The sequence below is a fragment of the Rissa tridactyla genome, chromosome 4 (assembly GCF_028500815.1).
Source record: "Rissa tridactyla isolate bRisTri1 chromosome 4, bRisTri1.patW.cur.20221130, whole genome shotgun sequence".
In the NCBI taxonomy this organism is placed as follows: domain Eukaryota; kingdom Metazoa; phylum Chordata; class Aves; order Charadriiformes; family Laridae; genus Rissa; species Rissa tridactyla.
The window spans coordinates 88178270-88201124 of record NC_071469.1 but is presented as its reverse complement, the minus strand read 5'-3'; the positions used below and the strand labels follow the sequence as shown (position 1 = coordinate 88201124).

The window sequence follows — 22855 nt, the reverse complement described above, 5'->3', positions numbered from 1 at the left end:
GTTGGAATTGTTCGCCAAACTAGCTGGTCTGATTGATACCAGGTTATTGTGCCTACTGGTGCACTGACGACACAGCTTTGCAACAGGAAAATAATCTTGGTCTTTTTAAACATTGAGGGTAGCAAAAAAAAGGACAGCATCAGGACTAAACCAGTTCTGACAATTTCTCATTTCCATTTATTCAGAAAAAAGTCATAATTGAGACTTAAAAAAGAAAGAAAAGCCCTCCGTGACTTTAAGTGTAAAATCCATTTTAGTAGCAGGAAGCTGTTATATGGTTAGAGCAGTTATTTTTATTGTCTGTCTGGGTATAGTTTTTAACTGCAGGCACAGAATAAATCAATAGTGTCATAAAGCTACTCTCACCCTCTGCCCTTTCTAAAGGGACATTGTTCAGTGTCTGCGCTGGATGTGACACAGACTACTGCTTTGGTGCACAGAATTACGCCTCCACTAATGTGCTAAGGGAGAGCTTGAAGTGCGACACATATTTACCTGTATCTCTTTGTCCGTATCATCTCAGAGCCACCCGATTAAAGGCAAAATAAAACACAGATTCACACACAAAAATGCACAGAAGCTCTTCATCGGAAGGGGGTGGGGTGGGTGTAATTCGCTCGCAAATGATATTTTCAATGAATTTGTCCATTCATAAATCATCCCAGGTGAAGTATTTCCAAGACTATCCAAGAAGAGAAAGCATGCAGTGATTCATAGGATAGTCCCACAACTTAAACCTGATTGTAATCTGCTCCTTAATACAGCGAGAAGGGACGTAGCAGGATCTGACTGTAGGAGGCTAAAGCTAGATAAAATTGGCCTGGAAGTGTGCCTTTTTAATAGCAAGAGTAGTTAACGGCTGGAACAGTTGGCTTAGGAATGCGTCGGATTTAGCATTACTTTCAGTCTCTAAATCAAGAGTGAGTGTCTTTCTAAAGATATGCAATAGCTTCAGCAGAAGTTAGGGCTTTGATGCTGAAATGAGTGGGTGAAGTTCTTCAGCTGCGTTACATAGGAAACAAAACCAGACGATTATGATGGTCCTTTTCAGCCTTACTAATCCATTAAATCCTGGTTTGGGGCCTTTCACACGTTGGGGTTTAAAGCAGCCTCTTAGGTTTTCTGGCTGGTTTCTGCAGGCGATACGCGTTCCAGAGCTGGGTCTGACAAACTCCATCTAAATGGGTGTCCGGAATAGACACACTTTATAATTTATGTATAAATCACTGCCTTTGAATGTAGTTCCAGATCCATTTCCCCATGCAGCTGAGTTCACTTTGTCTGTTCCGTGCAGTGGGGATTTGTCTTTGCAAAGCAGATGTGCATCGGGAAGAGATGTGAGCTGAAATACGCACCATGCACTGCCAGATACCCCCAAGAACACTCACCCCTAACGTGGCCCACGGAGAAGGAAACCTTATGGATCAAATTCTTAGGAGAGTTATTGTCAGAAATGCCCGTTGTCAAGTTAATTCATCGCTTGTGCATTGCAACTTCCCCAGGTTGGCACTTCTGACAAAGGCATGAAAACTGTACTGGTGCTGCAAGTGGGAGGTGGAGACAGAGAAAATCTGTGCTCTGTCTGTGGGACTCCGTGCCGAGACAGCTCTATTTTCACATCTAGTCACAGGCTGATCGGTATTACCTCGGTATTTGTTTGGAGGACGGCTCTCGAGACATGGAATTGGAGCTTGCATTCAGGAAGATTAAAGAAAGTAACCCCCAAAATAATGCAGGTGGTTCCTGAAGGTAGCACAGGGCACGTGTAGCTTAGTGCTCAGCAGGCAGAGAGACCCCAGGAGTCTGCATGCTTCCACGTGCAGCATGGAAGTTGTTGACTGGGAATAACATTCATCTGGGTAACCTAATCTTTGTTTCCCTTCTCTCTGCAAAATGCTTAGTGCTGGATTTTGTTGTCTATAAATACTGATTTGGATTTCCCTTCCTTCCCTCCCCACGCTCTATTGAAAGCGAAGCCATCTCAGCCCAGTGCCGGCTGCTGACTCCTTCCCTTCGGCTCTTCCCCGTCCCCGCGCTGCGTGAACTCGGTGGCGTGCGGCCCCTCGGCTTCCCCTGGGGACACTGGCACTTGGAAAGGAGAATAACAAACGTCGGGGAACAAACCAGACCCCAGCGGGTACGAAAAACAGTTTAGATAAAAACCCCGCATGAACTTCCCGGATTCTCAAACTTTTTCATAAATAGCCAGTGGCCGCCTGAATAGCAGCAAGCAGCAACAATAATAATAAATTACAGTAAATATCACGCTGCCATAAGTGACAGCAAACCAAACCCACTGCTGTTCAGAAATGAATTGGAGAAACTATTTCTTAATCTCTTTTTGTGTTATTCAGCCAGCTGTAATGATTTATAATACTGCGAAGAAGTTGCTGTATGGAGTTGTTTCTTAATCATCTGTCTTAGCATCTTGCTATTATCCGCGTCTGTCTGTGCTTTGGTGGGGGCTCCAGCGCGGCTCGATGCAGTAGTTTCACCGTCAGCTTCGGTGCACAGCAGCTGCACGTGGGCTGGGAATAAACTGATTTAATGCGAGGCACCTCTCAGCCTTTCTCCGGGACCCTGCTGCCTTTGGGGACAAATCTGCTCTTAGGAGGAGATGGTCCGAAATGGGGAAATTGTGTTACGGGATCAGCCCCGTAACAGCACCTTGCGTGAAGGTGTTGCCCGAGGAGCCGCCTGGTTTGAGGCCATTTGGCTGTAAATAGTCCACATCCCGTGGACACGGGGGGCTTTGGTGCTGGTGTGTGTCGGATGGATGCCCTGCAGACGAGTCCTTCCCCCCCCGGGTCTGCGAGCACACGCATTGTCAGCGCAGGCAAATGAAGGGGTGGGGGATAAATTGAAGTGGGAACGCGGTATCAATCGCCGCTGTCTTTGTCAACTTATTACCAAAGATTTATACGTGACGCAGTGAGGACTGCGCAGTGACACATTTTAATTTAATTAAATTTCCTGTTGGATTGATGTCTGATCAATCAATAATGTTAATGTTTTTGCAATTTAGAGATTAAAGCTTGGATGAGCGGATATTGAAATACTCTCACATGCAGCTGCCTGGGAATGTCTTCTGCTTCCATTTCTCAGAAAACCTGTTTTGGGTGAGGATGCATCCTGGGGTTTGCCGAGTACCTACACCAAGCCTGAAAGCTGTGCCCCATCCTGGCAGAGGGCGAGGGAGCCGTGCAGCAGTGTCACTCCTCGGAGAGACGGAATTGCACGGAGATAAGATCTGGGTTTTGTGCAAAACCTGTATAGCTCTGTGTATTTTCTTTCTGACGTTCAATATAAGAGCAAGTTTGAAGAACGGGGCACTGCTGGTGTGATAATTCCCTTTGCTACACTCTCCTCCTTCTGGAAATTGGCGGTGTAGAGGATTTCATGTGGGGTTTTTGAATCTAATGGCCACCAAGGCACCTGTCCTCCATGGGTCCTCTCGTCCCCTCTGGGTCCCACTCACTCCTCTGACCACCGCAGCAGCTGCCGCAATGAGTTCCCCCCATTTAACTTTCTAAGCTGCCATAAGGGGAACAACAGGATCCTGGTCTGGATCTGACTTTTAACACTTCTTGAAGCTCCTTGACTGCCCAAATGTCTCACAGGTGAGCTAATTGTGCTCCACCCTCTTCAGGCTGTGAAGATAAAGAGGTGCTGTAGCACGCCTACAGAACCTTTTTTTTTACCCTCTCACTGCCTTGTTTCATTTAGTGCCTCAAATATTTTAGTACTGAGGTCAGGAAAGGCCTTAACTTATTCAGGGGAGTTATTCAACACTGACTTTTCCGTAAGGCCTTGGGGTCTTACACAGCCCTTCTTTAAAGACTTATGACTCAGGGTTAAAAAAAAAATAAAATAAAAAAATCCACATTTTCAAACTTGTAAAAGTGTGAACCCAAATTTCAACTGAGTCACAGCCATGGCCATAGTCTCGATAAGTCAAAATAATTTGTTGGATCTTAACGCCATCGAAGCTTGGACGGTGAGAAATCCCAGCCTGGCTCTGCGGTCTGCAGGCTCAGATGTTCCTCTCTGCTCTCCAGGTTTGTACCGTGGCTGGCTCTGTGCTACATGGGGGGCTTGTATGTACGTTGTATTTAGGGGAGGCCTTAAAAGGGCTAATTTCTTACCCAGCTTTATTTGAAAACCTGTAAAATCTATGTGTGTTCTATCCCTTAAGGACAGTCTGGTGGCTGCTTGCTCCGCGCCTGTCCCTCAGACAACCCCCAAGTAACACACAGAGGGAAGAGGAGGAGAGAAAGGATGAGGGGGAAAAGAAAGAGCAGCTCATTTTCCACTTTAGCACAGACACCTGAGGGGTAGAAGTCAGCAGTTTTTTGATGGTACAAGAACTCGGTAACTTAAAACAGGAAGCAAAAGAAATAGCACGACCAAATAACTTTGCCTTGACCTCCTTGTAAGAGAGTCAATTACTTTCAAGTAAACTGGAACTTCTTGCTGGAATTTATTTGGATGTCAGTTGCTCTGTGCCTCATTAGGATAGCTATATTCAGAAATGTGCCAAAAGATCCAGGCAGGCTGTAGGACACAGTGAAGTTAATTTGGGGGGAATGGCAGTTTGCTCTGCAAGAGTCTCCCTTTGGTTTTTGGTGTACGTAAGGGAAGGCTTTACAAATTTGCCTCTCGCTATCGAAACACCCCGTACTGCAGAGTTTCTTCCACGGAAATTTATCGTGTGCGTTGGGTTTTGCTTCTTCCTCTGTTGTAAGCTCCACCAGACACCCACCGCTCCGGGCGAGAGGGCAGCCTGCCCGGGGTGCCCACCCATGGCTGGGGGGGGACGGTTGGCGGCAGGGGGTCAGTGCCGCCATGTGTGGGGAAGGCAGGGGAGAAAGGGGTATTTGATCCTTGGAACAGACTGAGGGAAGTAACCTACTGCTAAATTAATGCCTTTTATAGGAGATCAACCTTTTTTTATGCTCAAGCCCTGATATGTAATGCTCTCCAAGGCTGGCGTACATAGGTAGGACTGCTGTAAGTTGGTCCGACTTGCTGAGAGATCATTGAGAAATCTTTTTTCTTTCTTTCTTGCTAAGCCCTGGGAAAATGGTGTTGTGTGGAGCAGCCGAAGTTTTTGCCACGTTTGACTGCTGAGCGTTTGTGATCTAGAATTCCCTTTGTTGTTCAACGTGGCACCTCGCTCACCGGGGCACGCTGGGTTAGACCCCGGCTGGTTGGGTAGTTTGGGGGGATTTAACCTGGAAGGATGGTTGGACAGCATCGCCAGACTACTTCTTAGAGTTGTTCATCTTACCCTGAAGAGTAAATTCTTATAAGAAAGTAATTTATGATCTTGGAGGGCTGTTACTTACAAGCTAGTAAAATAACTTTAGCTGAACTTTTACTGCCTTCAGCAGCAAGAATCCGCGCTGAAGCCTGGAATGAGCCTTTTCTTGCTAGCTGTGATACAGCATGATCTATAGCGGAGCCACATGGGTTTTTGGCTCGCATTCATCTTGTTTCCACGCAATGTGTTTAAAAAGAAATAACTGATTTCTCCTTGCAATATTTACAGTCAAGTCACGTTGTTTCAGCAACTGCATGAGCTCTCAGTAATTTATGCGTATGTAGGATGAGGGTGGCTTCTAGCATAACTTGGGCACTCTGCTTGAGACCGGTTCCCTCAACTTTAGCTGTCCAGAAATTAGCCATCTCCTCCATGCCAATCATCCAGGATCGCTCCATCTTTGGGTGGACTAAATCACCCTTTTGAGGTAGTTTGTTCTCCTTGTTGACTGCATATGATGTTGGACCTCGTGCTTAATCTTTAGATCACTGAAAAATGTCATCACAAGTGTATTGTATTAGAACCGTCACGGTTTTTCTGCACCCTTCACTGCAAAGTGACTCCTACCTGACCGTGCCTCAGGCACTGAGTGCTGTTGGGTATCAGCTTCTGCATGGAAACAGGCTCAGTCCAACAGGCGGTGATTCTGGATCTCATCACACATTTCCGCCAAGTAATTAAAACCAGAGAAGCACAGAAACGCGGGCCAAAGCCTCCTGTAAGAATAAAAAAAATGACCGAAGCCCACTGGCTTTGCTGGTGCCACTCTGATAGCAAAGCAGAATTGGGTCCAGTTCGTCCCTTGTAAAGCATCTCTCAGGGATGCTGAGCAAGCCTTAGCTGCAATTTTCTGTTTAAATTGGGTCTTTCTAACCTTTAGAGGAAGAAAGCTCCTTTACCCTTTACCATATTCAGCGTGAGAGGAGATCTTCTGCAGTACAAATACTCGAGTACGTCCCAGTCAGCAAATTAGATTCTGGATTATTTCTTTTATACCGTGATTTAGAGCCTCTGCTTCAGGCCTCAGTGTGCATGGGGTGGGGGTGTGGTGTATACAGTGACTTTTAGCACTTTAATGCTAGCCACAAGTAGCCAAAGCTATGGAGTTTTGTGTTACGCATAGGACAAAGCAACTCAAAGCCCTTTGCAACCATCTATCGTGTCTGAAGGAAAAGCACATGTTTTCAGCTTCCATGTTTGGGAGCCGCTCGTTGCATCCCGAAAGTCATTGGATTTGTGAATATGCCTTCAAAAATAAAGTTTTGAGGAGCTGCCTGCCCTCCTGCTGCCATGCAGACCATCCTGAGCTGCCTGCATTAGGTTGTGACCACTTTTTGCTCATTATGCCTTCAAAAATTGGGAGAGAGGAAAGCAAAAATGAACCTGTGGAGAAAGCCCCAGCAGAGTGTTCTTCAAGTCCTGTTGAGAAATGCTCAAAAGACCAAGGCTGTGTGGTTAGGTTCAGACCAGGAACCTCAAAAAGTGGTATGTATGATAGAGAAAAATGGCTAGTTCCTTTAAGGGAAAGAAATGCTCCGGTTTCTACCCATGTGCAAGAGATCTGGGCTTCCTAGGTGGAAGGGAAATAAAGAAGAGTAGAGTTATGTGTGTTGCGCTTTCCATGTACATTTTTAATTATGGCACATCTATCATTCTTAGCACTGCCTCGAGCAAAGAAAGATAAAACAGCAACAGCAATAGCGACATTTCCACACATGTAGGCAGTCTCAAAATCAATGGGAGTTCGGTATCTAAATACCTTTAAAAACCTGACCACCAGTTCCCTGAGGCCCCCCGTGAATATCACAACCTTAAATCCTGGTGGATGTACCGATGTTGCTCAGCCCATGGCGGGCTGTGTGTGTGTGCACTCGGGACAGCATTTGGTTTGTTATGTGAAGGGCTGGAAGAATGTTCCATTAAAGGTTGGCTGGCTTAAAGCTGCGCACCCTTATTCTTCAGCATCTCTTTGGTTACAGGTAGCGTTCGACCACGTGCCGGCAGTTCATGATAGGAATCTGGTGACCGTCCATGAATACATTGCAATAAATGCTCATTACCCACCTTACGTTTAAATATTTTTACGGGGGAAAATGCAAACCTTCACTAACTCTTGGTAGGAGAGGACGAACAAGGGATGTTTACGCTTATTCTTTTGCATGCAGGTAGAACCAATAAATATTCGGGCAGATTAAAAACCAGTTTGCGCTGAAGAGGAGGGAATCCACTGAGGTAGTTTGTGCCACGCAGTGGATGTGAATGAGAAGTCTCGCCGTGCCTCCCTTCCCGTCTGGCTGAGCTGGCACCGTGTCCTTGTCTGGCTGCTGCTCACAAGAGGTAGCTCTCCCAAGGTTAGGTTGCACGAGTGACTTGCTCAGCCAAGGTGACTCCTCTCATCTGTTACATATCATAGGGTTATAAATAACAGAGCAACCTCCGTTTGATCAGGCGGGGGAAGCTGACAGCCCCCTCCCTCCTTCGGGATGCTGAAACAGTCGCACGCAGGAGGAAGGCAGCAAGGGCTGGTGTCTTTACTGCAAACAGAGGGTTGGGTTGGTCTTTCCTCCTCTTTAATTAGAGTTTATTGGTAAAGCAAACCCATTTTTCTGCTCCTGGAAAATCTGGGCTGTCAAGGCTTAATTCCTTGGGCCTATCAAGTGTGAGATATGTTTACCAAGTCCCTCCAGGATTAGCTGGGTTGCTATCAAAACCGAGGAGTATATTTCTATCAATGAAAACCGCTATGACAAGGTCTGTCCCCTGAGACAAATGGCCTGTTCCATGTAGGCTTTAAATAGGAGCAATAATGGTAGTGAGCAGCACTGAGTTGAATAATTAGATTGTTCTTCATAAATCCTCGAGTGAAGACTTCCAAGCAGGTCCATTATGTGTGTCGTATGTTAGCACTGAGCTTTATGTGGTGTGGACACCGCTCTGCGCCGGGCTGCCGTGATGGGTGAGTAAATCACCAAAGATTGGGACAGGAGGAGCACGGCTCCTTCCCCTCCTGCCACTTCCCCTACGGAGATCATCTGCAAACACCCGTATTATTTATTTTATTGCTCAAAGAGTTTTCAAAAGGACTAACTGGAGTGATCTCTGAATATTTATGTTTTGTTTGTTTATATTCAGAGACTAGAAAACACACATATTTTGTTCACGTTCCCAGACTGGTTCATTTACTGATTCACTTAAAACATCCTCGCAGATCCATTGAGAGATAACTTCTTCCTCAGAGGGATGCAGTCGTGTAATAGCAGCTCAGTATTATCTCCGTATATCCGTGGTGGGATTTCGTTTTGCCAACTGAGAACTGATTTTTTTTTTTTTAAATAGATCTTTCTTTCTCCCTCCTCCCCTTTCAATTATTCAGGTTTTCTCTCTCGTTCTTGCTCTCTGTATTATTTATAAAAATAAATACCAGGTGAGCAAATGTCATTTAACCCTAACTCTGGTAATTTTTGGACATTTTGGAGGGCACCCTGGAAGGCAGCAGCGGTTGCAGAGAGGGATGTACACCCACCCGATGCACGTGCGGGCAAGCACTTCTGCTAAACCCAGATGCACTCCATTCGCTTAGAAGCGCGTTTGTCAGACCTGGTTAAACAATACTGGTAAAAAGAACAAGAAATCACGTTATTCCCCTGAGAACAGCGTCTACGCCTAACTATTTTGTCTGCCAGTAAGAGTCTTGTGTCACTGTAAGGTTTATAGGAGCTGACTGGCAAAGGATGCCCTGATTATAAATAAAACACCCCTATCCCATCTCCCATGACTTTATGCGTTGGAGCAGCTGCAGTGCCCTTTCCAGTTACCTTGGCTGTGAAGATGTGGCGTCTGCCTTTGGACCAAGCCCTCTATTGTAGGTAGCTGATGGGTCCCACAAGGGAAGGGACATGTCATGCAATAGGGCCAGGAACAAGCCACGAGGTTTTGGTAAAGCTCATGGCCTGCTGTCAAATTTTTCAGCTTGCACACAAGCATTGGGACAAGGGCTGGGCTTGGTGGGACCCACGAGTTCTGCTGTGACCCACCGTGCGTTGGTACCAACAGCGTTGCTGCCAGAGCATCCCTCACTTGGCCCTGATGGAAAAAGTTCTCCGGTGTCAAAATACTGTCAGGATAAACAGTGTTAAACATTTTACAAGGCAATTTAGGTGATAATCATCAGAGTAATAGAATAATATTACCCATATTCATTTAAAGGTGTGCTGTGCTTTCCGTTCTGATTAGCGTCAGAAACTCCTCGCCAGGCTATGAAAGTAGAGTGAGTGTGAGAATTTTTGAAGGCACATTCCTCCTCGCATCGTAAGAGCATGAATTCGAGGAATTTCCTATCCATAAGAAGTTTGCATTCCTGGGATGCAGTGCTTGCTGCACCCTCGAAAACCAACTTCCCCGACGCTGCAGCAGAAGCCAGCCCCGCTCCTCTCTGCTCTGCTTGGGCAGCCGCAGGGGAGTTGCAGATTTTCTTAGCTTGACCCCGAGCTGCGAGTGCCGAACCCAGCCAAGAGTCAGGCCACATCCGTCCAAAGGTGATTTTTCGGTGTGATGCCTGGGAATTTACGCATGACCTTGTTTCCCAAAATCTGGCCTTTCTTTAGGCTCGTTCTGCTTTGAGCCAAGCTGCCTGCAGGCAGGTTTGTGACCATCAGGATGACGATGTCTTCCAGCTAGTTTGTCCATGTCTAGTCTGAGAAGGGATCAAGTGGCATTTGGAATTACTGCATCAGGTGATAACTACGGTGTGTAAATTGATTTTTTTTTTTTTTTTAGGTGTGATTCCACCTATTTGAGAAAGCAGTTTGAGATATTTAAATATCGTAGGTTCTGACCTGTACATTGGTTAGGAGAGGAGACATCAAGCAGAACTCTGGGCAGATCTGGGGACTCCTGTCCCACCAGAGGCAGGCCAGAACACACAGTAAAATCCAGGAGTCCTGCACCAAAAGCAACCTATGTCCTACAAAGGTGGAGTTAGGTCTTCTTAACAGGGTCCAGGCAGGTAAAACTGGTCCCAATTTGGAGACGGGGCTGAGTCATCAGCCCCACTCCTTGTTGCACCCTTGGCTCCCGGCAGAGAGCTGCTGATCTGTACTGGAGCTGGGCTGAGGCACCCAGGACACTCAAAGGAAATGGGAAATGTGTCTGCGGACATTAGATGATTCAGGGTTTGCTGGCAGCTGAACAGAAGTTTTCGGGATTTCAATTTTGAACTCGGGCAGCTTTATTCCACCCCGTTCCCACGGTGGGCACCTCTGTCCTCTTACGAACCTGGCCTCGGTGCTCCCTTAGGACACGGCAGTAACGCCCCAGAGGCATGCTGGGGAGTCCAACACGGTCGCGAAATCAGGGCGTTTTGGTCTTGAAGACCATGTAAGTGCCTTAGGTGCATTGATTTCATCTTCCAGAAGGTAAGGTTCAATTTTTGAAAGGTTCTGGGAGGCACCTGCCTAAGCCAAAAGCTGGGTCGCCGCCATCTGATTTCGCTCTGGCTCCGGGCATCCGCTGGCTGGTGCAATGCCAGGCTCCTTCCCCGTGCTGCCAGCCCCCGTGAAAATAAAGTCAGTGGGTTTTTTCATGCATCCAACCCCCCCCTTCTCTTAAGATTAGGAAATATTTGCTGCAAAAACACAAGGTGGTCTTTGCTCTTCGAAGATTACTTTATAAGCCTGAAATACCTCAGCCCCCCAAATGTTTGTAGATTGTCTGAATTTCCTAAAGTAGGTTTAATAAATAAAGACTCAAGACTGAAAACACGGTCTGTTTGCAGTAGGATTTCTCATTACGTTTCATGCCTATTTCAGCTTTATGAGGATACGCTGGTTTAACTCCTTTCTGATGCTGTTTCTTAATGCAACCAGATTTTCAAGATTAGTAAAGGTATATGAAACAAAAACCTGGAATTAGATTTGCAGAAAGTCTGTTATTTATACTAGATAATAGTCAGACGTTAAACCAAGACAAAAGACATTGCCTGTCACAATAACAAATCCATTTTCAAATCCATTTTCAAAGCAATCAAATCACGGCAGAAACTCAATGACAAATAGATAACAAGAATGTATATTTATGTAGTAACTTTCGCCCCTGAGGAATCCAGAACCTCCAAAAATATCAGCGTGGGAGGTGGCTCTGGGGTGCAGAGATCCCAGGGAGTGACACCAGGGTTTCGGAGCAGCCCTGGCAAGGTCACTTAGAACAAACCTGGTCTAAAAAACCCCCCCCCACCCTCCCCCGGCATCGCAGGAAATGCGAGTTCTGTTTCCAGCGGGACCGCTGTGCTCGCGTGGTCAGCATGCACGTGAATGAGAGGTGAACTTTGTCTCTTTCTGCAAAGGGCTGAACAAAAAAAAAAAAAAAAAAAAAAAAAAAAAGGGCCAAAAAAAAAAAAAAAAAGGCAGTTTCCCCTTTTAAGGGCATAAACAGGATGAAAGTGCTGCTTCAGCCCGGGGTTGTCTCGCTGCGGGAGGCTGCGCTGCGCTCTGGATGCACAAGCAGAATAGTTTTGCCAGGGGATTTTTACAATCCTTTGCAAAACACCAATATTTTTACTCAATATTAATGGAAGCTTGACTCGAAGTCAGCTCGAGCTGCAGAACAGTGCTTATAATACTGATTTATGTATTAAATGCAGCTGATCCGTTATTTTTGTTATCTTGGTGTGTTTGTGATGATGCTCGGTTTTCGTACAAACAGCAGCCAAGTGGCACTGAAACCAGCTTTGGACGTGGGCACGCGTGCGCTTGCCTTAGCAAACACGACTCGTGTGTGGTGCTTTAGTCAGGGCCCTGAAGAATCGGGCGTAAGCAATAAGCAGTGTTTCGTGGGACGTCGTCACTCCATCGGTTTCAATGTGACAGAGTCAACTGTAGCCAGGAAGCTTCTGCCGAGGTTTTGTGTATTATCTGCAGGAACTTTTCTGTCTTATCTGCGGAAAATTGATCCGTACAGTCTCTTTAGAGACCTACATCAAATATTAATTTTGCCTATTTGTTCAATGTAATTAGCAGGTGTGATTAATCAATTAATCAATCTGCGATTCCTATCTGTGCCGCAAACAGCTTGCTGTGCTGCGCGGGGATACTGCCAGCAGCGACCCCACAAATACCCCTCAGCTCCCCATCGCAGGGGTCCTTCCCGACCCCACCCTGAGGTCTGCAGCCACCGAGGTCTGGTGCCACCGGTCCTTCTGGCAGCCCAGGGTGTCTGGAGAGCACCACAGCATCGGCAACGCCCTCGGATGAGGACTTTGCTGGCCTCATCCCCTGCAAAGCTGGATGGCAGAGCCAGCTTGCCTTGCCATGGGGTTTGTGGGCAGAAGGATGCTCCTAGGCAAGGGCTGGGGTGGCCCCAGCGGGTTCCTGGATTCCTGCTGTGCAAATGGTCTGGGCAGCCCATAGCTCCAGGTAATGCCTCATTTTGCCTGTTCCTGGAGGGGACACAGGAGCAAAGAGCTGCCAAAAATGGATGGACTTTTTGTGGCAGGCTTTTGGTGACCTTCCCAGTTTGATTTTGCTCGTCTGAGGGATGCAGGTAGGTCACGTGAAGTTCAGGTAGTCCTGAAATTCTTTAAACGCTTAGAAATGCCAGACTTGGGGACTTTTGCTGAGTGGGCAGCAGACAAAATCCCAGCCCTATACTCAAGGACTCAATGACTTTTTAAATTTAGCTCCAGAAGTGGTGCTGGATTTCACGGAGAGTGGGGAGTCTGGATCATGTTGCACAAGGGAAGGAGCACCCTTGGGTGTTCCCATTCCCTGGAGTGCTTATTTGGGGGCAGTGGGAGGGGTATGACCATGGATATTAGAGGCGAAGCAGGGAGACATGTCCCTGTGCTGAATTGACAGGTATGAGACTCCGCATTTCCCAGTGGCAGGTGGCGAGGACCTGGCGGATCAGCATGGCAGGACTTGGGCTTTGCTCTAGCCAGGGGCAGGGGGTTGAACCAGGGCAGGTACAGGAGCCTTCACTGCAGGATGGGCACTTTCAGAGGGTCCAGAGTTTGCAGAGAACATGCTGAGGGACATTACCGCAGTCTCCAGCTTGCATAGGGTTCCTTCCAACACTGTGGTAGCATCTGCTCTGCTTTTTAGATGGAGGTGCTGGGTTACACAGCTGAAGGCTGCCTGAGTCCTCTCTGAACCACTGCCCCTTTTTCCGTGTCATATTCTGGACCACCTCTGTCCTGTCTTGTCTGTTTTTCTCTGCTTTCCCCCTACTACTGGGAGTTGTTCTATCTTGCTCCTTGCCCACCATCACCCTGGAGAACCTGGACCAAACTGTCAAGACAAGGTATGAATGTAATCCAGGAGTAACCACGTTAACGCCATGTGCCGACAGCTCCTGGGCCTGCCTTAAATCCTTTTCCAGTTCTGTCATCTTTTAGTTCAGCAAACCCTATCGTCGTAATATATATCCCTCTGGCCAACCTGACCTTACCCTGGCCGAGGGTGGGGTGCTTTTTTTTCATTTATTGGGCTCATTGGGCCTGATTTCATTCCTCTGCATTGTCTGCTTTGCTGACCCAGGAAGATTCGATGTTCCACAAAGGCAAATGCCCCCCAGAAGATGAACTGGTCTTGGTTTCGGTGTGAGTTTTGGATTAGAACCGCCCAGGGTAGCACTTTTCTCAGAATAGTTTTTCTACGGAGTAAAAAGTATGAGTCTCCATCTGACGCCTTGAACTGTCATCGTAATAACCTCAAATATAGCTGTCTTCACCACATCACCGTCCTCCTCTCTGACCCATAAAGTTTTACCATTACAACCTGCCCTTAATCACCTAACCATTTCCTTAGTCTTTCAAGGACAATGGTTTTTATGCCATACTTGCTAACCTTACGTATTAGTCTACCATCCCAGGCTGCGTTTAAATGACTTTTCTGAAATCTATGTGGATTAGCTCCACTGCTTCGCTCCTGCCTGTTTTTCACGTTAGCTCCTAAAACAAATTCTGCCAGATTTGTCAGACAAGATTTACCCTTTATGGAGCTGGGCAGATACATTTTTTTATCAGTTCATATTTCCCCAGATGTTGGGGGATCTCATCCCTGCTAACATCTCTAAAATCTTGCCTTTGATTAAAAAAAAAAATTATATATATATATATTCTGCAAGGTTTGGGGCCAGATTCTCAGCTGGTGGGAGTGAGAGTGTGTGTGTGTGCATCAGTTTTTATGAGCATTCATGTTGGCTGATGATCTACTGCAAATATGTCTTGGTTTCAGCCTATCTCTTCTCAAAGACGCTCAAAGATGTTTGCTTTATATCGGTTTCTCTTTACCTCTTTTTATCTCCAAGAAACGACTCAAAACCTCTGTTATTGGCCACTTAATCTCCCCTGCTGTTCCATTAAGCAGTGTGGGCTAAAAGTACGTGCTCCGTGCTTAGCCCTGCCTCCTTCTCCACAGTATGAGGTTGCTTTGGTGACTATTCATGCTCCCAGCTCTTCCCCCCCTGGCTGTCACTGGACACTTTGCTTCTGTGTCTGTCATCTTACCTCCAGGTTCCCCCATGAGCCGGGGAAATCATTTCATTTCCCTCATTTCCGTCCCTCTCCCTGTGTTATTAAGCTCCTTCGACAACCTCTCGGTGGTCCAGCGGCCTCCCTGTTAATCTTCTCTCCTTTACCTGTTTAAAAGAAATCTTTTATTGTTTTTATTCACCCCGTGGGCAATTCTTCTCTCTCTGTCATATTTGGTTTCCTAATCAGCTTTTTACATCTCTTCAGCTTTGCTTTATAATCCCTTTCATCCCCTTAATATTTGCCTTCTTACCCATGTCACCTGCCACTTTCCTCTCTCCGATAGCTTTTATGACTTCCTCAGTCATCAGCCTTCATCGGAAACAGCGCTCGCCCATCCCTGCTTGCCCGAGATCGCTGTTTCCAAGTGCTACGCTCATTTCCTGAGCACGAGTTGCTGTATGTAAACGAGGGCTGGGTGAATAGGAACCCGTGCCTCTTATATTGACTTTTATTTCTTTCTTGCTGCTGTTTGCTCAAGAGCAAATGGCAGTATTCTCACATGCACTCATTGCTCCAATTTGCTTCTGAGTAGCTCGCTGATTTTATCTTTCTTTCCATTGCAAAGTGAAGCCACCCCAAAGCAGAGAGCCACCATACAGACTGCCATGGATCCTTAAAAAAGGTGCAATAATTTTTTTTAGAGGGGTTTTAAATACTGGGGGACTGCGGCTGGCCCGTTCTGCTCTCAGAATAGCACTAAAATACCCTTTGCCATTGACACATCTTAAAACTCTTACAAAGAAAGTGGGTGGTGGATTAAGCGTAGGGAGGGACACAGTGAGAGTTAAATGACTTGCCTAAGGCCATCCAGCAGGTAAGTGGCAGAGAAGAAAACACACTCCGCTCTTCTCCCCGGGACTGTGTCCACTGAGCCAAGATAATTCCTGGCAAAGCAGCAACAGCGAGACCACAGAATCACATCATTACTCATTTGGTTTTATTTGTTCCAGCACTAGGTGATGAAATGCAAATGGTACGGGCAGATGCGCAATTTCAGACCTTCGGTGCACGGCGACTCAAATACCAGAGCAGGATTTTCTCTCCCTCTGCAGAGCTGTGCTCCCCGAGCTGCACAGAGGCACGGAAAAGGGTATTCAGTGGGTTCACACGCTCAGGGAAACCTGAATTTGCAGAAACTTCTTTCTCCAGCAGCCTCGCTCAACGGCAGCCTAAAAAATTATATAGTTACACACAAATATACATAGATATATGTTTTAAGCAGTACAGGTTGCAGCCTCTATTGTAGTCTCTTCACCTTCAGGCTGAGGACCCGGGGAGGAAGGAAGAGGCAAAAAAGGAGGAGGACGCAGGGAGGTGGGTCCTGCCCTGCCCGGTGCCCGGCCGGCCCAGATGCACACATCTGGCAGCCCCTGTGCCTGGCAAGGGCTGCAGGGATGCTGATGGAGAGAGACACGCCGAGGCACGTCCCGCCGTCGGCAGGGCTGTCCCCTCCCTCACCAAACCCCTCCGGCCAGCAGCGGGCTCGTCGGCGGGACCTGCAGCGGTGCTCGGGCAGCAGAGTGTTCTAATACATATTTAAAAGAAAGAGTTGGCACAAAGGGAGGCAAAAAATGAGCTGCGAGTGTGAGAACAAGGACGAAACCACACTTTTGTTCCTCCTAATGCTCTTTCCCCTGCTTCGTGGCGATTAGAGCTGGTCAAAAACTTCGTGCTATTTACATTTTTGAGAGAGCGTTTTTAGCTTTCTTGTTTTCAGGCTTTCTCACAAAAGGAAACACTCCCAAGTCCATACAGCCTGAAGATCTACAAACAGTTCTGTGTATCTTTAACTTTTTTCAGTTCTGTAACAGAATTGTGTTGCAATCAGAAAGAAGATTCTTCAAGAAAAGCTGCTAATTAACATTTTATCATTATAATTATTTCCATCATATTCCCTCTGCTATATACAGGTCCTCTCTTTCATCATGCATTACAGTGATGTAACTCTACAACAGGGCTTGTGTACAAGAAAAAGACAAAGCTGAAGGCTTAATTCAGCATCGCGAGCATGATGAAAGGAACAAAGGATGATGCAGCTATGCCCTGATCCTGCAAATACTTATGCACATGGATAACTCCGCTGCCAGGAGTATTTCTGCTTGCAGTAACCGTGTGCTAAAGTGTCAGCAGACTTGAAGTCACAGGGTCTGATTTAAGCTCTGCTGGAGTCAGTGCACAAACTCTGACACGTTTCAGCAGGGACTTTGCCAGTACTTACTTAGGGAAGCATTTTAGCACTGCTGAGTTTACTTGCAACCTAATCCTGAGCATGCACAGGCTTTCCCGGGCTCCGAGCACACGCTCCGGCTACTGGACGTGACAGTGATTGATGACTTGATTCATCGCTATTCTGTAAAATTACCTCTCGCGGGCACTGCCAGGTGGATCGGCACAGCTCAGCTCGGCATTGCCAGCAGCAGGGCCGGGCATCTTGCTGGCAGTGGGGCAGGGATGCTCAGGGATGCTGCCCGCAGAGCCGGCTGCCTTCTACAGGGCACAGGGTGCTGCTAGTTTTGTCCTGGTTGTCTCCAAAATGGTGTATCTGGTGAAGGAAACTCCCAGGGATGACACTACCAGGCCAGATAGGCGTTTTTCAACCCTGCGGGGGACATCTCTGCGCTTCAATTAGTCCCTTAATTGAGCTAGTTGCAGGGGAAGACTCAAGGGAGCTGAACACCTATTTCCTAACACCAGATCTAAAGACTTAGTTTGTCCCTTAAATAGGAGTACATATATAGTGCCTCCATCAACTTTGCCACAGTGAATTGCTTAATATTTTCCTGCCACGGTAACGGTAGTACGATCAAACTGTGGTATGAAGTATATCAATTTATAATTGAGTTTTGATCCCGTGATTTTTTAAAAAAATTGCATTTTTAGTCAAAACAGAGTGCATTTCCTCCAACTACTTCTAAAGCAAGTTTTCAGGCCAAATATTATAGACCCAATTCTCTTTTTGCCTCAGGTTTAAAAATGGTATGATCCCAACGTTTCAACGATCTAAATTTATAGGGGGAGGAGAAGAGCAACATTAGGTCTACCCTTAAAACTAAACCAGGATGGGTACGTCACTTAAAAATAAATATATTTAGGGGGTATCTGGAAGTATTAGCCCCGGATTTAAAGCCTGCTTTGACCCCACTGCCGTGGGAGGGCTGAGCCTGTGACTCAGTCTCTGTGTGAGCACGGGGGCAAGAGCCCTCCGCTGAGGTCTCCAGTGCTCTCCAAGGGCAATCCTGCTTCGCGGTCCTACCCCATAGCAGACCAAACTGTCACTATCACCCTAAACCTGAGCTTTGACCCTTAGGTTCTTTAGGTTCTTTGGCCTTTCTTTAGGATTATTCCAGACAGTGTTGTCAAAGCCAAAATTAGCGCAGCTATGTGGACCCTATAAGTAACTGCCACGGTGAAGCTGAGAGGCCCTTTTTCATGATTCTTCAGTAAACCAGACTAACCATGCATCTAAAGTCATCCCAAAGGCAAATTATCTGTACGATCAAGGGACTGTAGTTGGTCTGGGCAGCTTTCCATCAGGGCCTTACAGCGAAAGCTACTGCAACATCCAACTTCTCTGCAGAGTGACTGGACACAAGTAATAAACGCCCGCGACTGGTGTTTGGCCTGATTTTCATCTCCTGACTCCTGGTCGAAATAAATGTGCTGTCACATGATATGACTATCCCATGAGACTTATGTATTATTATATCCAACTTGAAAATTAACTCTAATGCGAGTTGCACAGAACACCAATGAAAGCAACCATTAATTGTTAATATAAACTATTAATGAAACACCAGGATGAAGGTCAAAGTGCATGACTGAAACCTCCCAGCAAATGAAAGGATTATTTTGCCTCTTACTGAGCGTAATTATCATCTGAATTTCCTTGGCTTTCTGATCAAACCACTTCCCTCTGCACTGACCTGTTCCACCACTGCGGTAAATCTGCTCCCCAGAACTGGTATTTTCTTCTCATTGTCCACCAAGGTTTTTATTAGCATCCTGGATGTCTGCGAGGAGCAGAGAGCCGGCACCCTTTCGCCTTTGTTCCTATGGGAGCTTTTTCCCCCCCTTCCATTGTCCATTACTCACAATAAATTTGCATTGACCTGGCTCCCCATAAATTATCCTGTCTCCTGCTGGTACGTCCTTTAGCTGTCCCGGTTCACATTTCGCAGGTCCATGACGTGGTGGACACACCTGAGGGCATGCAGCCCGGAGGGAGTGAGAGCAGGCCCCTTCCCAGGTTAGACAGATCAAGATATCAGGGAGATGACAAGCTGGGGGACATTTTGGAATGACTGGCAGTCAGTTTTCCTTTCCTCCTGCGTGCGGCAGCGTGATCAGCCTCACCCAGCAGTTTTACTTCAGCAATTTCTCATACAGGCTTGGGCTGCTGAGATACTTTCTGGTGAATATTTTCATTTGTTTATTTTTTTCCACACACGCAGACAAAAAGTCATTCCCCAGAAAACACTGTCTTTTTCCATAAGAAACAGAAATCCCAGGAAACGAAAAAGACTGAATCCTAGGGCAGAAATATTCTGTTTTGGTGTGGTTTGGCTTTGTTTATGACAAACCCTAAAGAAATGTTTAGAAGTGCAAAAACCCAACTCTCTGTCATCGTTCATTTCTTTGAGGAAATTTCAGAAGTGCTGAGCCGACCCAAGATTGCTCAGGAGTAACATCTCTGGCTCAAAATTAGCTGTTTCTGTCCATGCTGAAGGTGAAGGTTTTCTTGGAGGTCCAGATTAACTCTTGTGATGTTGTCTTTACCCTGCCTACCTGTTCCATGCGTTGTCGGAGAGGAGCTCGTTGGCAAAAGTAGAGCTTTTGGCTCTGTGACCACCCAACAGTGATAGTCTGGGGTATGGGGACTGCAGGGGACAGGGGTGAGGCCATGCTGGGTGAGCTGAGCCCAGGTGGGCCACCAGGATGAGATAGGAGCTGCCAGGCTTGAGAGTTGCAGCAGTGCAAACCCATGCTGGGAGTTAGACATGTTTTAGGCCTTTTTCAAGTTTTCTGAGATAGAAAAAGTTCCTGGGATCAGCCAGTCCCAACAGCAGGGGTAGGGATGTTGCTCTTGGCCAACGTCACAGGAGACGCGTTGGTGGGTAGAGACCTGTGCTGGAGGGTGACTGTATGAAGTTCAGACTCTTGAGAAATGGAAGTCCCCATGGCTGAGATTTATTGACTCAGTTGGCGTAGATGGTTATGTTGGTGAGGACTTCAGTCGGGCCTGCTGACCTAGTTAACAAGTGATATTATGCTAATGGGATGCTCAGAGTCTGACGCGTTTCTGTTTGCAGGTTGTCTGTAGAGTTACCTGATTTCCCATGAAGAGCATGACCCGTCTGCATGGATCTTTCTCGGTTTGGTTTCTTTTTTTTTTTTTTCCTCTGTATGCTTTTTATTTTTTTATTTTTTTTTCAGAGAGCGAGAGTACAACTCTTGGGTTGCCTTTACCAGGGGAAAATATTGTGCCATTTCTGTTAGCATGGGCATGTGTAAGTTGCTCCTTTGAAGAGAAGGTCCTAATGTGTTAAGGTATGCCAGGCTGTGACAAGCTGAAATCTCAGCTGAAGAGCCCTGTCAGATCTGTTCTCTCATCCATGCCCTCCCTCCGTTCAGACCCTGACCTTCCCCATCAGATAAGCAGCACAGATCTCGGCCCTGCGTTCCCTCTGCAGTCTCAGCTCATTAAAAATTCATTGCCTAAAGTGAATCTATTCTGTTGCTGCCGAAGTGTTATTTACCTCGGCCCGGATTTCCTCAGGTTCTGACAATTAAAGGGGGTCCAAGGAGAGGGCTGAGTCACGGGATTAAGGCTTGGGCAATAACTCTCTTGTAGCAAGAGACGATCATGTAAAGCCATAATTTCCCAGCTGCGTTCGGTTCCCCTTCAGTGCTTCATTAAAGGTGGTGACTCAACAGAAAGGACGGAGGCGCAGGTTAACAAGAATCCCTCCTTTTGTGGGATTAGAGCCTTGCATAGCGAGGCTCTTTCAAAGGCAGGAGATGTTGTCAAGCATCATTAGGAAGCCGTTTTAAACAAGAGTCATAAAGCACCCTTTGCGGTCAAACGAATTTATTAGAGAGGCGAGTGAGTGGAGGCGCGCACTGTAGGAGAGAAATAGATGAACAATTTGCACGGCATTGATAACAAAGCAGCTCGCCAGATTCAGAGCTGCTACCATTAGAACAACTTAAAAGGATTTCGGAAAAATCCCAGGGTGTTTTTCGTTCTGGATGAAAGCGGCGACTTTGTGGATGGCGCTGGCAGACAAGGGGCGCGTCTTGACATCCAGGTTTGTGTGCAGGTTAACTGTTTCCCAGCCTCGTGCTCGTTCCTTCCAACAAGTGGAAGCGGGAAGAAGCCGGCCTCTCGTTGTGCCCTGGTGATCCTGAAAAGCCCCCCTGAACCCCAGCTCGGACGGCCCTTCACAAAGGCTGAGCAGCATGGGAGGGAGTCCGGGACTTTGCTCGGAGCTGGGCTTTTTCATGGCGTAGAACTATTAGAACTTGCCTGCCTTCGAGAAGATAAAGTATTCGCAGTCATTTCTCAGGCAACTTCTGGAACTGTTCTGTAGCAAAGCGCGGTTTGAAGGGCTGGGGGACAGACTTCAGACATTATCTGATCTTTGGTAGGGTCTGGTTTTGGAAAGAAAGCGAATGCTGTTCTCGGGTTTGATGGGAGGGGGAGAGAAGAGGGAAAGAGGGGAATGAAGGAGGAACAGATGAATAAAAGCTACTTGTCTGGAAGTAGGTAAGCAGCTTTATTATGCAGTTAGCATGATGGACTATGTACTGTGTTTGTTTATTGAACCAGAAGCATAAATCTAAATGAACCAGTAGCTCAAATCTAAACCAGCTGTGGCTGAAGGTAGAGGAATGCCAGATACTAATCATCCAGACAGCACCAGTCCTGGTCATGGGGATTTCCCCCCCGCCATCGTTGAGAAATGTGCAGAAAAATCCCATTTTCTTTGCGTCTTCACTTGGGCCGCACAAGCCATAGATTCATCCGGCTGATGTGAGCCCCACAAAGAGCCTCGTGGCTCCGGTGTGCACGCAGGCTTCGCTGCCCAGGGGAAGGACGGAGGCTGGCAGAGGGACAGAGGGAGCCGAAGCTTGAATGGACTGTTATTTTTGGAGTGGTTTCTTCCACTCTGTTTGAAGGGTTCTTGCTAGGGCATGTTTGGAAAGAAGCGATGCTAACATTGCAGGGAGCTTGCAGGAGAAATGAGCCACAGACAAAGGAGTGGGTATTGATGCCATCTCTTTAGAGATTGACGGATAACTGCTCATCACCGAGGTTCTTTGGAGTGAAAAACAGTCGCCAAAAGTACATCTCCTGGCTAGGAAGGGCTTTTTATTTGGTATTCAATTATTCATAGGTGGTAGCTGGTTTGCAGATGAAGCTGCAGCTCCTCCTTCCCTCCCAGGAGTGTGCAACGTGGGGTCAGGGAGCCAGGAGTGCCCTGGCCGGTGTGCTGCACTGGGATGCTCTTGGGCGTACAGGATGGTGGTGAAAGGGAGGTGTCCACTCGTGGGATCCCTAATTCCCTTGGGGGTCCCCACCCTTCCCCTTCTCCCACTGCATTTGTGCCGCTCCTCCACCAGCCCCCCAAAACCTTTCTTCCCTTCCCCTCCCCGTGGCTCTTTGCCAGGGATTCCTGGGGAGGTGCTCACAAATGCCAAGGGCCCCCTTTTCTTGGGCGGCAGCAGAGGGGAACAGCACACGGGCTTTGCACACAGAGCGAGGGAGGGGACGCGCAGCATTGTCTGGGTATAATTTGGGCACTATAAACAGAGGCAGCAAGGGGTCACGCTTTCTATTCTCATTTTACCCCCTGCAATGTCTCTGTTAACTGGTGCGTACAACTTGAACTCTTGTAAAAATTAGCAGAGAGCACAGTACCGGTGACAGAAAGCTGAACTTTTCCAACAGCAGGCTCTAAATTCACCATGTGCACTGAATCCACTTAAACTTTAAAGAGACA

General features: G+C 47.0%; 1 protein-coding gene across 1 annotated transcript in view; it reads left to right on the top strand.

The window, feature by feature from the left end:
• MAF (MAF bZIP transcription factor) overlaps positions 1 to 22855 on the top strand; it is a 192306-nt gene that overhangs the window by 68124 nt on the left and 101327 nt on the right. The gene's annotated exons all lie outside the window — the stretch shown is intronic.